This window comes from Abramis brama (assembly GCF_963993115.1).
Source record: "Abramis brama genome assembly, chromosome: 3".
Taxonomy (NCBI): domain Eukaryota; kingdom Metazoa; phylum Chordata; class Actinopteri; order Cypriniformes; family Leuciscidae; genus Abramis; species Abramis brama.
The window spans coordinates 34732512-34750215 of record NC_139965.1 but is presented as its reverse complement, the minus strand read 5'-3'; the positions used below and the strand labels follow the sequence as shown (position 1 = coordinate 34750215).

The following is a 17704-nucleotide window of genomic DNA, read 5'->3' as shown; positions in this document are numbered from 1 at the left end:
TGCAGTCCCTGGTTTTCCATATGGCTGTCTTGTCAACTAAATAAAACACACTAAAGAGGGTTAGAGATAGTGAGTGCGAGGTAGTGAGAAATAGCTGTATTTCCAAACGATCTTCATTCGTTTTATCAGCTGCATTTCTCAATGAGAATTGTGTCACTTTTTATATTTTTTATTTTATTTTATTTATTTATTTTTTGATTGAGACGAAGAGGTTTTTCAATCCCCAGTGGGGGCTCAGCTTTCCTCCGCCTGTTTTGATTGGAGGAGGATTTTAGAGGCCGGTTTAACAGTTGCGTTGGCCGCTCGCTTCGGATGGGACCGCGCGACAGGACAGATGAGAAACTGCTTCCATCTGGAAACGCAGGGAGAGAAGGAGGGTTGACTCGACACAGTCACCGGCAGTAAGACACACACATCCTACTTTCGTTACATCGCACCGGTAATCATCATTCCGGCTGTTGGAGGAGCAGAGCGAACGTGCGCGCAGAACAGTTGCACCTGACTGATCGTGGACATACCTCAGTTTTATTTCACCAGTCTTCATTTAACAGTTGCCTTCGATTCTTGAAGAAGGGAAAAGAAAAGAAAGAAAACAACCGGGCTTTTACGTTTTCCTTCAATTCTGGGAGAGGACTTTTCCAAGGAGGACCCTGCGTCTGGAGAGCTAATAGCCTACACAGACTGCTCTTGTTGGATGTTGATTGTTGGTCAAAGAGAAGAAGTGGCTGCGTTTAGCCGCTGTTGGGACCACCACTGGACAACCGGTGTCGTGTCTGAAAGTGTTCAAAGGTAGGAAGTGATGATGGTGTTTAAGACTGAAATGCGCATCATATCAACGCTGGACTGCAAGAGCTGGCTTCAGAGGAATGGAGAGGACGGGTCAGCCGTTCTCACCTAAGCTTTTCTCCATCCCTCAGCAGACAGCTCTTTTGCAGTGACTGCACACCTATTGTAAACCATGCACACTTTAGTCAGTTGCAAATGTGAGCGCTTCTGATGACAATCAGAGGAGCGTTTTGCTTTCGTAGACAGTTGGACCATGGAGCTCAGCGAGAAGCTCAACTTTTAGTTTTTAGCTGCTCCTCAAGATAATGAGCACGACGTGGTGGAGATGCATTGCGTTCCACTGAGCCTGAGCCTGAGCAAAAAAAAAAAAAAAAAAAAAAAAAAAAGGGGACAAAGATGATCATAAAATCACGTTTTGTTCTAGGCTACTAGCTAGTGCAGACAAAAACCAGGCAGTTCTATTTTTTTTTTTTTGTGGTTATACGACGTCGTCATTATCTTAGTTTAGGCTATTTTATTTATTTTCGTGACTTTGGCAAGATATTTGTGACTGTCGATCATCGAGAGTGCTGTGAACAACTTTCCATGCAGCTCTAATATAGCCTAATATCCAGAATACCTATTCCATCTAGTGCACAGTGCAGGCATGGTGTCCGCTGTTTGTTTATTAATGTATTTATTCAAGAATATTTTATTTTTATTTAGGCTTTAGCCTACAAGTGATGAGGCTTTCCCCCGTCACGAGCTTTTGGTTTGTAGAAAGGAATGCGCGTCGCCTGTCGCTGGAGTGAATCCACAACGCCTCAGCATTCACGGCGGGGAATGGAGGAGTCGTGAGGGTGGTGAGAGAGTACAACCCAGGGCATAAAAACAGTCATATACCCCCCATTGTGAGAATCACACCATGAATCATTACACAAACCGTTATGAACAATATCAGCTCTGTATTGCTCTGTAGGACACGCAGAACTTGTCAAGATAGTGAGTGATTCAGTGAAGCGAATTAGTGCGTATGCGTGTGTTTGGATCGGAGTGCTAAGGATTTTACATTTGAAAATTAGGTTATATATATATATATATATATATATATATATATATATATATATATATATATATATATAGCCTATGTTGTCAGACTCAATGCAATGTGATAGGTATACGATGACTGTGGCAGTTACATCTAGGCCTAACAAGAGAGATGGAAAGTATCCAAATGTTAAACAAAGACTAAGTCCAATTTTCCTATTATCAGCAATCCAATACTTAGAGATAAATGTGTGGGTATTATTATTATTTTTAACAACAACAACAACAACAATAATGATAATTTAATAATAATACTACTAGTAATAATAATGATGATGATGATGATGATTGAAGAACACCATGCATGCTCACATGCATTCAATAGAGGGTGCTGTTGTTCTTTTCAGTCCTGGCCCAGTTTGCTTACCACAGTTTTGTCTCGGAGGGCCACTCAAAAAGATTGAGCGCCACCGTCTGTGTTGCTCATGCTCCCCAGGGATGCAGAATTCAATCTAGCAGAGGCTCTGGCTAATGCTGTGGCACTTTGTCAGGATTAACATCTTTCTAGTCAGTGGCTTCTGTTACCTTTGGTGTCACATTACCACCTTGGAGTTGTGTGCAGGGAGAAAAAATGAAGCCCACGGTATCTTGCTCTTGCATTGTGCTGGGTGCTGCGCTGCTCCAGTCCCACATCACTGCGGGTCGATAGAGGAAGAGACTCAGTCATTTTCAACAAATAAAGGCATTTGTTATGGTGACTTGTGAAGCTTCTCAAAGAGCCCTTTTTTCCACCACCAGTCACATCCAAACAAGGCCAGGAGACCTTTTTTGCTGAGTTTAATTTTCAATTAAAGAAAAGAATACCTCAGCTAGAACTGATTTTCGGAGCTCATCTGATCAGTCCATATTCTGTGAGGGAGCATTTAATTATAGGTTTCATTAAAGCAGATCTTTTGAAAAGCAAAAGCGAAGTTACAGTTAGACAAACAGTGCTTTTGCACTTCAATTGGGCTTTGGTGGAAAAAAAAAGTAAATTTATCTCCACACCTATAAATTCGGTCATGTTCATGCATGAAGAAAGTCTTTCCGATTCTGCTGGCAGCCTCCTCGGCAGTTTTGGTCTCATTGTGGTGGTTTCTACTCACGCGCAGAATAATGATGATTATACCAGCACTTGGACAGGACCAAGTTGTTCGTGCCAACTGTCTCCAGTGCAGGAATCTCATGCCATCTGTTAGTGACCTTGGAACACATAAATACATTTTTCTGACTGGTGGCTTGGTACTGTATGATAACTCCACACTTTCTATTGTATAAAGTTTTTTTCTTAGGGATTTCTTGGCATCCCTCATGTAGACGCCAAGCATGCCTAAAAGTACTTATATATATATATATATAGCTTGTTTGGACGGGGGCCTTCATCTTCAACTGTGAAATGTATTTTACAAAGAGTCATGAAGAGTGTCTACAATTACCACTATGAAATACGGTGGATGAAATATGGCAACAGGAGAATAAATTGGATGCGGACGTTTTTTTTATTTTTTATTCCCCATCAAATACTTATTAATAGAGTATTTGACACAGTGGAGAATTATAGCTTCATTTATACAAAGCAGCCTTCATGCTGAATGTGGTTGCACTAATCACTGCGTGGGTGCTGCAAAACATCCATTCACCCTTATGAGGAGCAATTAGCAAAGCAGAAAATCATACACCCTTTTATATGCTAACTTTTAGAGCAGGAGTGCTTTTCTTTTCTTTCTTTTATTCTTTTAATGCCTTACTTTACAAGGCGGTGCAATGACAAACATAACTCATCATTCATGATCTCACGACTGATGCAGTGGGGAGATGTTGAGATTGTGGAAAAAATGCCTAATGAACAACACCTGAGAGGATCTTAGTGATACAGATATGTGTGAGGATTGAAGAATTGATATGAACAGTGTGAGATGAGCAACCACATTGTGTCAGGTGCAGTTGGGTGTTTTTTGTTTTATGAGATTTGGTGTGATATGTTATCTAAATGTTGGCAATCTGAAGCCAGTTTATAGTGCTGCTCTGAAAAGGCATTGGATTATGAATAAATACATCAAGAATGCATTGTGAATTTGCTGCCAACGGTATGGCTTGCTGGTTTTACTAGGCTTCACTGTTAATATTCTTCATTTACTCTGGATAGCCTGGAGTGTGACAAGCAAAGTAGATTTTGTCAAAGCAGGTTAGATATCAGTTTTTTTTTTTTTCTGATGTCAAGACCATTCTTTGATCTAGCACTATATCATAATACTGTTTTTTTAACCTTTGCCTTTGAAGACCATGATGTAACTCAACCTTCTTTGACGGTTGCATCCTCTATTCTTTTATGGATGAAAATACGTAGAGAACGTACAGCACATATTTACGAATGATTAAATTCCATTGGTGTTCTCATGCTTGCATTTCTTTTGAAATGCAGAAAAATAGAATGCAGTCATTAAATTAATTTATTACAAATACTTTTTATATATTTTATTTTTATTTGTGGTATTACCTCACACATGGAATTGTTAATGGTAAGCTAGTACATTTAGGATTGCCATTATCTGTGTGGTTTGACGTGTTTTGTGTTTGCTTTAATTGCACATATTTTTTCTTAATCTATTCAGTCATATCTGTGAAATTAAATCTGTTGACTAATATTTAAACATGGTCATTTTTGCCATTGATATTTTATCCTATAGACCTAGTCATTAAAAAACTTCTTGAAATATAATTTTTGCTGAAATTAAACCAAAATACCAAATCATGCTGCGTTCTCAAAGAGATGACCTTTAGAAAGAAAGCACTGGTCATAAGTGATGTGACTTGGGTATATGGCCAGCAATAGGCCTGATTCTTCTCTCAGACTTGCTTGGCCGCAAAACAGCAGATAACATTATCCTGAACCCATTTCCACACAACGCAATTAGACATGAGACGTGTAACCTTTTCTTCAGTAATGCGTCCTAAGACAGAAGTGCTTTAAAACCCCCTCCCTCTTTTTTTCCTCTCAGTTTGAATTCAAGTCGTAATACCAATAATAAAGCATACGTGATGGGTTAGATAAATTAATCACAGGATTTTTTTTGTATTCCTCACATAACGTACTACACATAAAGGTGAAAACATGTGCTTGCATTAATATGATTTTTTATGCATTAGTTCTTCCTGTCCTTCCAAGAAACCCTGGAAGTAAACAAGTAGCTGATTTGAGTCCAGATACCAGCCATCTGGTTAGTGTTGCTAAGGGTTTGCACAGGTTTTCAACTCTTCCTTTTGGAATGGGAAAGGGGTGGGAGGATGAACTGATCTGCAATGACATGCTCCATTACTCCTTCTTTGCATCTGCAATAAAGCTAATTGTCGGGTTTCCCATGTTGAAGCCCAGCGTTGCCACAATGCACATTCACACTAATATTCAAGACACTGAAGACAATGAGCATGGGCTGCATTTCTCGCAGACCAATCAGAAAGAGCACACCGGCACAAATGGATCACAAATACCCCCCTCCTGTTCCTTCTGAAAGTGAACTAACATCTTTTAATTTATAGTTCAACCATAGCCTGCAATCAGAGCGTTAAGTGCTCTAGGTTCATTATCGGGTGGCATATGGTGATGCATATGCATAATACACTAATACTTACTCCAACTCTGTCCTATCTATCACTGTGCTATAGGCAATGTATGATTTTGTGCAATTAAACTTTTCCCTGAGATACTCATTGTTCTTTTGTCTATTTAAGTCTTCGAATGTAATGAAACAATAGGGATGAACACACAACCTGATCGTTTTAATTTCGCATAAAGTGTTTTGGAGGGTCTCTAAATGCATGGGGCGCGTAAATCACAGTGTTTTTCTGTCTTTAAATGTTTATTTGTTGCCTCACCAGCCTAGAAATTACCAGAACAAAAAGGAAAAGACAGAGAATGGCAGTCATGATGACAGCGGCTAATGTCTGGCATTTGTCTCCGTAGCTAGTTGTCTCTTAAGGTTTGCAAGCGCCACACCATCACATGGGTTTTTGTAGCAACGTTCAAGTGGCTTATTGTTTCCTACTTAATGGTAATGAATATTGCTGCAGATTGTTGAAATGCAGAAACAAAATAGTAAAAGGAAACCTCTTAAAATTAGCTCACTTTAAGACATGAGGCATGAAATTGGATTTTGAGTTTGCTGTAGAGAGAGAGAGAGAGAGAGAGAGAGAGAAAGAGAGAGAGAGAGAGAGAGAGAGAGAGAGAGAGAGAGAGAGAGAGCATTGCTGTTCTCACAGTTCAGTGCTTCTCTCATTGCTTGCTGTCCTTTTACTCTGTTGTATTTCCTCAGAGCTGCTGCCTCACCTGTTCTCAATATTTAATGTGGTGGAGGGTCTTTTGGGCTTGTAATGAAGTGGAGGTCAAGAGCTTCCTCCAGCTTCTTTCCTCCAAACTGGCCTTGTAAATGTCAGACGGGCTGTGAGAAAACAGTCTGAACTTTCCCCTGTCTATCTCAGTCAGTCATCTCGTATTTCTCTTCATCACTGCCCACTCTTTTGCTCCCTCTATCTCCGCTAAACTTCGTCAGAATTCATCTCAGAGCCCTGACCTCCACTCAGCCAAAGCCTGAGCTTTTTCCATGTTATATTACCACCTCATCAGCCTTTTTTTTCTGTCACTCATCTTCCCCTTTTTTTTCTTATCTGATGAAAGACATGGAGAAAATCCTCCAAAACAAAATGAATTTGACACGTGTGGTTATGGATGGCTGCACAGGATGTTTCTTTTTGAACAGAGCTTTTTGTTTGTTTTGTTATTATTAATATTATTATTATTTTTGGACCCCAGAGGACACAGTCATTTCTTTTGGCAGAAAGACGCAACTCATCACCTCCCAGACTTAGTGTTTCAGTTTTGTACGATCCTGGCCATTTTGGTGGCCTCGATAAAATATTCATCCCTTTAATCTCTATAAGCTGACACAATGGTGTGTGAAGAATCAGGCTATGTTCCATTCCACTGACCATCTGATGGGCAGCCTTCTCTAAAGACCTGGCCACAATACTAGCGTCTGGCTGCTTCACTCAGAGAAAACAAGAGGTCCAAATCTAGCAGCACTGGGGCTTTGTCAACAGTGAATAACAAGCAGGCCAATTACAACTCAGTTACCAAAAGAACAGTGGAAAAGGCTGTGAGTAACAACAACTCCCAAACGGTGAGAGAAAACTAGGTTTATGGAACAGATGATGTGGAAGATAAAAGAATTTGTTGAATAACCTGGTGGGCCAATATTTCAGGCGAGGTATGCGGATAAAGGCTCCCAATTTTTGTGTTTATACATAATAAGTAGGATAAACTGAGCTTGAGAGTTTAACAAGTGCGGCACTGATAACCTTCTGCTGTCCTTGGCATTCATAGCTTTGTACCCTTGATCTCCAAGGTCTCATATTAACTTTTGGATGGAAATCTGTCTCGAATGAATTATGATGCAAAAATAATCCCTGGGGTTTGTAATCAGTAATTTTGTTTACTTTAGCCAATCGCAGGGCCCCAGATCCAGGCTGTGATGTGGCCCTTTCTCTGCCAGGATCTGAAGACTTGAAAAGATATGTAAATGATATTAGTTTCTCTATTATACCTCTTAGCTTTTTTCTTCCTTCAGAAAATTATAATAGGACAAGATGCATGATTGATTACATGTATTTATCTAAATTTAACTATCTGAAGAGCTCATTTCCTCAGAGGGAAATTGCAACTAAATTAGCAAGGATGATTTTTTTAATGAAAGAAAGAAAGAAAGAAAGAAAGAAAGAAAGAAAGAAAGAAAAGAAAGAAAGAAAGAAAGAAAGAAAGAAAGAAAAAAATATGTATGAACTCAATTGGGTTGGAACATCTGGTGTTCCAAAACTCTTTTGACCTGATATGACTTGATTCAAATTTTTGACTTGATTCAAATTTATTTTGTCAAAAAAAGAAAAAAATGCTCAAAAGAGTAGTGGGACAGTCCCAGCACATGTTCTCGGATCCTGCTTTTCCTTCCTATTGACGTTTTAAAGAGAGCGGGGCATTCAGCCAGCCCATCTCTCGAAACGTTATTTGTGTCATTTTCGTTTTTAACCTTGAGATCAACAAAAATAGCATGGAATGAGTGAATAATTTATTTAGTTCTGCTTCTAGTGGCTGGGTTAAGGGGAAGCGGTTTGGTCACAAAGGCATACATTTGTAAATGAGGCAGATAAACCTTTGGGTAGACAAGGAGCGTTTTGTTTGACACAGGAATTCTGTTGTTGGCTGTTTTGGTTGTCAAGTACTCTGGGAAGGCAGGATGTGTACTGGACCTACAATGGGCCTTTCAGCTAAGCATCTCAGATGCACGGAGATGCTGTCCCGCCTCCTTTCACAGTGCCCTAATCTCTTTATCAGGCAGCCACAATGGCGGATTCAGTCTTCAGCTTTGCCGGCGAGATCAAGACCAGGAGGCAGACGCTTCAAACTGACCAGCGTCTAACCTCAACCAGCCTCAAAGCACAAAGTTTTCACAAGTGCTCTAGACACATTGAAAAAATGAAGAAGATGTGGAAATCATGCCAACAACAGCCCATACAAATATCAAATACAAATATTAAAATTGTATTTTTTCATCTTTCTGAAACATTTACATAATGTTACTAAATCAATAGTAAAAAAAAAAACAAAAAAAAAAAACAGCTTTTTTTTCTACATGATAACGTACAGATATACTTAATAAATTAAGTGCATGATCTAAGTTCAGATACAAATAAACTGTAAGGACCATTAATTCTTACGCAAGAAAATGTATCCTGCTTATGTGTAAATCTGCAGGTTTTTCTACTTGACCTTTCAATTTTAAATGTGGCTCCAGCAAAAAGTAAAAAAGTTAGTAATCGATGAATATAATAATAAATTTCCTATGAAAAAGATGACTAGTAGGGTATGGTTCTCTTTGTTTAACTTTATAAATTCTAGGTTAATTTTTAGACATTTTCTCTCTGATAATTTGAAACCTGTAAAATAAATGAGATTTTTCAGAGATTATTCAACTAATACATACTCACTCACCTTAATATATTTGATAAGATTTGATTGCCAGTTATTTGGAGTATTTGAGTGTTTTCTGTAAAACATTAATAAATTAAATTAGAAATTAGAAATATATATATATATGAATAAAAAACATGAAAACCGAATGCACCAGAAAGGGAGTTTGTCCCTCCATCTATTGGCCCATTTTTGTTTAGTGCCTGTCAATGTGTGTTTGCATCAGTAAACTCATTCACACTCCTGGAGCCAGCAGCACCCTCAGGAATTGTCAGCGTTGCAGTGCTACCTCTTGTAGCGCAAACATTGTCATTCCATTTGTGGGGATGTTTGTCTTTGATGCAACAGCTTTTCTATTGCTTATATCCTTTCTGAATCATTCTTCACTCTCGCAATAGGAAAACGCATTAAGGCATTAGGTTTGGCTGAATCACTGTAATGCCAAATTGCACTTAATTTCACACCTCTGTAAATTCTGTTGTGTCAGGAAAGCTCTTTTTAGACCTCTTTCTGTCACGGACAAGCTCTGCAGTAAATAGTTTGGGGCCTCGGGGACTCGTCCAGCCTAAGGTTTTAATTGTTATAATTTAATGCAGGGGTGTCCACATCCTGTTGACCCCTGTTTGCTGGGCTTTGTAGGTTACAGTGAAGGCAGAAATAATTTCCAGCTGCCTGACATTGTGGGTGGCCCATGGGTGGACAGTCTTTTTTGGAAAGCAGCCGCTTCCCTTTCTAATTAGGCTGTTGAACATTAGCACTACAACTGTTAGAGGAGAAGGGACGTAATGGCCTTTTCAGTGAGAACGGTAAAGGGTTGTACACTGCTTGTCACTTCCACAAGGACACAGGGCTCGTGAAGGCCAGCAAGGCGTTCATTAACATGACAGTTAGCCTTGGGTCGTAAACCCGAACCGACTTGTAATGGAGGAGCCCGGCCCCTGCTGAGCGACCAGGACAGTGCGGTGTACGGGATAAACTAGAGACCACCCTCCATACAAATCCCACCACTCCCACGAAGAGCAAACAAGCTGTACTTCCTTCAACTGTCATGTAAAACACTGTCTTTCATTTTATGCCAGAAAGACCTGTTCCCATCCGCGCAGTCCTTTTCTTCTTTTGCCATTCGCCCATTCACCTTCTGTATGCTCCTCTCACCCCAGAGCAAACCATCTTTTCTTTGATGCCCACTCGCGTGATTGTTGACCTGACAGCTGTCTGTATTTGAATGGCTCTCCATGGTAACAGTCGGGAATGTGTGTATTGAAGTGCTAAAGTACTGACTGTGCTGCCTAGAGAGTATAATATCAGTTGCTTATGAATTGCATCATACACTTCTTGATGTTATGTCAGTTGTTACATACTTCTTGTTACATACCTTACATATACATATATTTAGGGCTGGACAATAATTCAATATCAATATATATCGAGATAACATTTTTTTCAGTAACGGTGATATGATTTTTAAACACATTTCCGATATTTCAATATACATTACAGCATTTGTCACTGGCACTTTACATGTCACCCAAATAATCCGTTAGTAATCGTATTGACGGCTTAATCAGACTGCAAAGCCTTCATGTAAACACCTTAATCGATCAGATTGAGCTTGATCCGAATAAAATAGATGGTTTATTTCTTTTCTAATCTGATCGAGAGAACATGTAAACACTTGATCACATTGACAACCGAAACTGAAAGGAGTGCGCATGTGCAATGACGTAGAATAGCACAAAACGAGTTGTTCTTCCTGTTGAATAGTGTCATATAAATGAGTTTCCCGGCATTCTGAAATTCTCCTTTCATTCCGCGTCTGTGAAGTGGAGCAGGACAACGTCCCACCAGTCCTAGTTTCCGATTCTCATCCACAGACGTGTGGTTTTGGGCGTGGGGAGGGGCATTTTTACTGCGGCACGGCACAACGGTTCATGCTCATTGTCTCCAAATTATGACCAGAAACAGATAAATATTAAGTCTGCTGTTTAAAACAAATAAAGAACAAATGAAGGAGAATAGTTATTATGCGCAAACATCGGGAAACTCTTTTGTGCAGTGAGCGCATGTCAAAAATATATATTTTCCGATTTGAAGCAGGCACATCAACCCGATCACTTGTTTAGCGTTCATGTAAACACCACATTCAGACTGATCAATCGGAATGAATTCAGTACAATGTCCTTGCCCCAGCAACTTGTGGTTTTGTTGTTGATCACTCTTTTTTCTGTTTTCTGCAGCAACTCTGAGCACTTTTTATATTCTTTATCCTGGATGAAGCACTTTTTTTTTCAATCTTTAAGATAATATAATCAGCCTATTTTATAGTTGAAAGTTTCAAGATATTAATATTAATAAGTTGAGAGTCTTGTTTATTTGACAGTGATTTCACATTTCTTGTTTGGATGAAGGCTAAATACAAATAAAAGGTGAACATTAATTTATTTGTACCTTTTTTATTTTATAAAATATGATATAGTTTTATAGGAGGAGGTTTCATAGACTTGGCTTTTTTTTTAACGGAATAACGGAATTATATCGTATCGACCGAAATTAAGATACGTATTGTTATATAAACTTTGGCCATATCGTCCAGCCCTACATAAAGTAATTTGACTCGACTTATTTCTTTATTCTGCTTCTCTCATTCATGCTTTGATCAGAACTGTAGCTGCTGAAATTTAAGAACCAAAGAATTTGCAATGATTTTAGTGCCGAACTCTGCTGTGTTTTACACGGGGACAGATCAGCATGAGCCAGTGAGTGTGCATTGTTTCTCAGAAGTGTCTTAACACAGAATAGAGGCATGTGCGTCACCAAATAGGGGATTTCAAAAGCACTGCTCCGAGCAGCATTTGAAGCAGAGGAAATGGGAGATTTTGAGTGGCATGAAAGCTGACAATTCTATAAGTTCTTAACTTGGAGGTGTTTTTCTGCCTCTTAGGGTTATTTGGGGCACAGCGTATTGTCACTGGAAGTGGGGGATTGATAGAGAAGGCAGTAATTCTGGGTTGCAGACGTTTTTTTGTTTTGTTTTGTTTTTTTACCTGAATTTTAGGTCAAGTCAAGCATTATGTGTGCAGTGTTTTAAACAATGTGTGTGGTTTCAAAGCAGCTTCACAGAAAATGTTCAGACCTGGTATTAAGATCAGTGATAAATGCTAATCATGGTAACATTTTGCTATCTGATCACTCCATAAACACTAATCTTTCCTGATGCGACCCACATGGTAAACCACTAAAAGAAGGGTTTTAAAGCTGCCATGTTTATAATTTTAGGCTAGATTTTATTTTATTTTATTCTCTTATTATGCATATCAATTTTTGTTTGAACTTTTTTCTTGTTCTCTTGAGAAATTAACTTTAAAGGCGCTATATAAAAATACAGTTATTATTATTATATTCACAGCATCGTTTAAAAGTGTAAGAATGTTTTTTTTTTTTTTTTTTTGAAGATTTTAATACTTTTACTTAGCAAGGTGTGCACTAAATTGCTCAAAAATTACACTAAAGATTTTACTGTTTCAAAAAATGTCTAAGTCAGATACATAATGTTCTTTTGAACTGTCTGATCTTCAAAGAATCATGAAAAAGAAATCACTGTTTCCAGTGTTTTTTTGTTGTTGTTGTTGTTTTGTTTTAAGCACCAAATCAGCATATTAATGATTTCTGAAGGATCATGTTACACTGAAGACTGGAGTAACGAGTAATGGAGTAAAATTCAGCGTATCATCACAGGAATAAAATACATTTTAAAATATATTCATACAGGAAACAAATGTTTTTAATTGTAATACTATTACAATGTATTTTTGATCAAATAAATGCAGCCTTAGTGAGCCTAAGAAACTTCTTTCAAAAACAGCTCACAAGCTTACTGATATACGTACAATAAAAGTGTCTGCTAAGTGGATCATTGTAATTTGATAATTGTAACTTAATTGAAATGACAATCTGTATCAGCTGACCAGTTGTGATCGGGTCACCAAGTGTGACAGGACCTAAGATGTTTAGGTAATAAGGGAGAAAAATATTATTGCAGTTATGCATTCAAAACACTGTGATGAAAGATGTTATGTAGAGTCTATATTTGTTTTTCTTAAAATGTATTTTTTTTTCTCTCCAATGTGTGGTTTGCACAGCAGTGCCAGCTTTTTCCTAGTGAGCACCCATAAGAAATTTCTAAATGCAGGTGGTGAAGAAGGCAGGCAGATGCTATCATTTATCACAACCCTTCTGTATGCAAGCGAAGCAAATCCTGAGGCTAAGAACAGAGAGAGAGGGACGAAAAAGAGAGCGATTTCCATGCCTGTTGAGGCCACGCTGACAGATATAGTCGCCTCTGAGATTAAATCAAATTCACAATGAACACATCTGATACTAACACAAAGCTCGACGAGAGCTACATTATTAACATTGGTATTCATTCCGTCATCCAGTTATTCCACCTCCTGTCCAGACTGAACAGAAAATGTTATTGCTTGGATGGAGGGTGCCCGGTGGGTCATTATGGGTCAGTGCAGGTGTCCCTGGAAATCCTTTTGGGTAGCTATTCACATTGAGGTGGTAAGACCCACTCTGACCATTTTCCCCCGGTCCCCGTCGTCTGTATGCTACAAACACAGTCGCTCAGTCCCTCCGTCGGAGGTGGCTTTTCAATTACTGAGCGAGGCTGCGGGGGAAAGGAGCTTGACAAAAGCCATGATATAAACCATTTATAGTGCGGCTCCATCATGGCCCCAATGCCAAAGCGGACTGGACGGTTCATTTAAAAGAGAAATTAATCACACATGGTTTCAGGCACACAATAACAGATTATGACTGGCTAGTGGCACCTCACTGAGTCCAGGGATACAATTTTAAAAAGACACTTAAATCTGTGGAGAAATGCATAGAGTTTGTGCACCCCTTGAAAAAATGTAGGCCAAAAAAACTTAACATATTTCAGAGCTGCAGGTAAAAACTTTGTATGAGAGGGAGAGGTAAATAAAACTGCACAAATGTGTATTCAGTGTTAGTCAGTAATTGGCTAAAAATTGTGATTCTACAAACTCAATTTTTCAGTAATATGACAATAGCTCAGCTCTTTTCAAAACATTAACAAGGAACTTTTTTACCATTCGGTGTATTGTTGAAAAACGCATCACTGTATTTTTCATCATATTTTATTATGCCCACAGCTCTGGAGAAGAATGATCTGAGGCAAAACTCAAACAAGCACTGTCCTCTGTTGCATATCATTGAGAAGTCTGCATTATAGTGAATCAGTTCATTTAAACAAATCACTGTGCAATTAAATGATTCATTTTAACTCCTGTTACATCTTTTTGAGGTAATATGCTTAGTTTGGATCTGTTATATTAGTATACAAGTAAACTTCCCTAGTGAAAAAAAAAAAAAAAAAAAAAAAAAAACTATACCAAAATGTATTTAAAATACATTTATTTCATATTAAGTATTTTACAAATCTATTAACATATTTACTGACAAATCGCTTGAGACTGATATAAATATTATAATTAAACTTTATGTGGAGTACTTCTTTACTGCACAATTCACATTTCTTAATATTAAGCCTAAAATGTATTTAGTACTTAGTGTTAATCACTATTAGTAAGGATAGTTTGAAAGTGAACCTAAAGTATACTTGCAGTAGTTCTACTTTAGCACAATCAAATATACTTAAAGGAGCCGTATGTAAGAAATGTATTTCAATTAATCATTAAATGGCCCTGATATGTCACTAGACATTAAGAAATCATGTTCATTTCAAATACTCACTGACAACAGTAGTCCGGCCAGGATATTGTAATTTAAAAGTGAAGTTGCAGCCCTCAACTGATGTTGATGTTGTCATATTGTGTTTTGGCCTGATGCTCCACCCTCCACCTATCTACCAATCACGAAGTCAGTAGTGTTTCGGCATCCGGGTTGCCAGCTCTGCTCTAGTTACCACAGCTGCAGCTACAAACGTGTCGGATAAAAAATGTCTAACATTACGAAACCTAAAATACATAATTACTTCGCAAAACATCTCTCATGAAGCATAAACATAATTAACAGAAAAAAAACTTACTGTGTAGAACTCGCCATTGGAAGCTCCTTGTAGCAGCCTACGTTCGTGCTGGATCCTGCAGCCTATCTGGCAACCTCAAGTCAGGGGGGAGGGGGAGGGGATACACCGCTCTACAGTAATTTTAAAGTGATTGCAGTACCAGTTTTGGTCACAATCTTACATACGGCTCCTTTAAGTATATCTTTAGTTGGACCTCAGCATTACTTCCAGATAACTAAAGTATATTTAGTACAAAATTAGTTGTTCCAATTAAGCAGACTTTAAGTATATCAGTTTAGTATACCAAAAGTACAGTTACAGGTATTTATATAAAGTACATAAATATGTAAATGTATTTGTATTATACTCAGCATAAAATAAATGTATTTCAAATACATTTTAGTATATTTATTTTTCACTAGGTTTATATTATGTTATGTTATATTATATTATATTATATTACTTTATTTTAATATTAGTACATATTAATATAAACTACTGTTCAAATGTTTGGGAACTGTTTGTTTTTTTGTTTTTTTTACAGTAAATACATTTATAATGTTACAAAAGATTTATTTTGTAAATAAATGCTGTGCATCAATGAATCCTGACATGAATCCTGACATGTATCATGTAACATGTAATCATGTAATATATGTAACATGTATCACAGTTTACAAAGAAAAACAGTAAGTTAAGCAGCTAATCTTCATTGTAGTTAGCTACTTTTTGTAAGAAATCAAAGCTATTTTTTTTTAATAAAAAGGGTTTAGTATATCTACTAATTATATCTTTGCAATATACTGTTTCAAAGTAGCTTCCCCAATAGTGTATTATATTTTAGGTTACACACAATGTGTTCAGTGTAATATATTCTCTCATTATCAGTGACTTCTTACCGTAACTATGGAAGATTACTGTGTCTATACAGTCAGAGTATGCGAGTCTAGGCTCACTTTCATTAAACCATTGGAATAATTCATTTTCATGAATTATTCCATATTGTAGTCTGCCTAATAATTGGGCAAATGATTGCGGAATGAAAAGAATGACAGTGAAGAGCCACTGAAAGACCGAACTGAAAATCAGAGTAGGACTGAGAAAAAGAAAGATGGAGGGTTGCTGGGTAAAATGACCAGGAAGCCATTGAATCTTAGCATACCACAACTAATCAAGCATGATGGAGATTGTACGCATAAAGAACAGAAACCTTTATAATGCCGAAAATGACAGATTTAGTCATTAGCCACAGTATGGAGCACACATCGGGAGTGACATCTGCCTCTCCCCCAGGAGTGAGGGGTGTGAGAACCACTGCCTTGATGAATGAGGCTCAACTGCTGCCGATTAGCGGAGCGTCCATAAGTGGGTGAGATGCAGAAGCCAGATCGTCCTCTAAAAATCTCTTTCTCAGCAGCCCGGCCAGCAAGCTTTTTCAGTGACTGTTTACACTTGCGTTGCCTTTTAAAGCTGTGTTTATTGATAATTCAAGCTTATTGATTTCATTCTGTTTTTTTTTTTTTTGTGGAGGTTGTGGAGGGATTCCGTTCTCCTCAGGCCGTCCGAGCGAATGACTCAAATCCACATTGGGCATTCCAGGATGCATTTAGTATTCACGAACGCAGACCAGAGCCTCTTTTAATTTGGCGGGCGACAGTGGGTGTATGTCAGCGCCCCTACCTCACCTCTGGCTACTGCGCCCCGAGGTAATGGCTGTTTAAAAGGAGGCGGCGATTATAATGGAAGCGTTTTTATCCCCTCCGGAATGGCTGCAGACTGTGATGCACGTCACTTGATATTCATTGGAGGCTGTCACAATGCATGCAGCTCAGGGCCTACTCTTATCAAGATAACCATTCAGCTGCTCACAGCTTTTGAGTGCTGAAAGAAATAGAGCAAAAAGAATAAATAACTCTGTAAATAAAAAAAATAAAAAGTGCATTCTATAGGTCACTTTCCAATGACAACGACCAAGGAAAGAAGAAAAATAGTACGTTCTTATCATAAGGAAAGGGGTGATGCCTTATCTCTGTGAGATGATGTTTCTTTCGTTTAGCTCCCGGCACCCATAATGCACTGCTAGCATGAAAGTTCAAGTGATAATTAATCACAAGGTTTATATTGACTGCTACATTATTATCCCAAAAAGTTCAGGAATTAAAAACGTAGCAGACTACCTTCAGGCTTATCTCATTACTAATGCTTGTTTCGGCTTGAAGACAGATAGTTTTTCAAGCGTCCTTTACTTATCTCCCAGCCTATCTAAATATTGGTTTATCTCCCATGTATCAATGGGCTCGTTGCATGGGCGTATTTTCTATTGATGATGATTTTATGAGAATGCACCTCAGCTACACAAACAGGGCATCAATGACGTGCAGGCACAAAGCCCCATTTAATAGCAATTTACAATTTTCACAGCTTGTTCTCCAGCTCTCTTCATTTTTAAAGATTTCTGTAAATAGATTACTACAATCAAATATGCTGCTGCACAAATCCTATTAGAAAGCACCAGAGTGGAGAAAATAATTTGCAGTTTGATGTGAAGAACTATAGACAAATAATAAAAACCTAATGATTTACAAAATTAGGGTCAGATAGGTGGAACTGCAATGATTTGATGAGCATACCGGGAGAAACATTGCTTTTTTATCAGATATACACAATAGCAAATCTGACACCAGTCCCGCAGAGGCTAAATGCATGTTGAAAGCATATTGAATATCCCTCAATTGCAGGTTTTCGCACAGGTAATACGATGCACTAGGAGCCTCTTCTTCAAA

At 38.1% G+C, this 17704-nt stretch overlaps 1 protein-coding gene across 1 annotated transcript in view; it reads left to right on the top strand.

The window, feature by feature from the left end:
* Positions 1 to 280: 280 nt before the first annotated feature.
* Positions 281 to 17704, top strand: part of cdh11 (cadherin 11, type 2, OB-cadherin (osteoblast)) — a 56975-nt gene continuing 39551 nt past the window's right edge. The window contains exon 1 of the mRNA XM_084109453.1: positions 281 to 789. The gene's annotated coding sequence lies outside the window, so the exon portion shown is untranslated. The remainder of the gene's footprint in view (positions 790 to 17704) is intronic.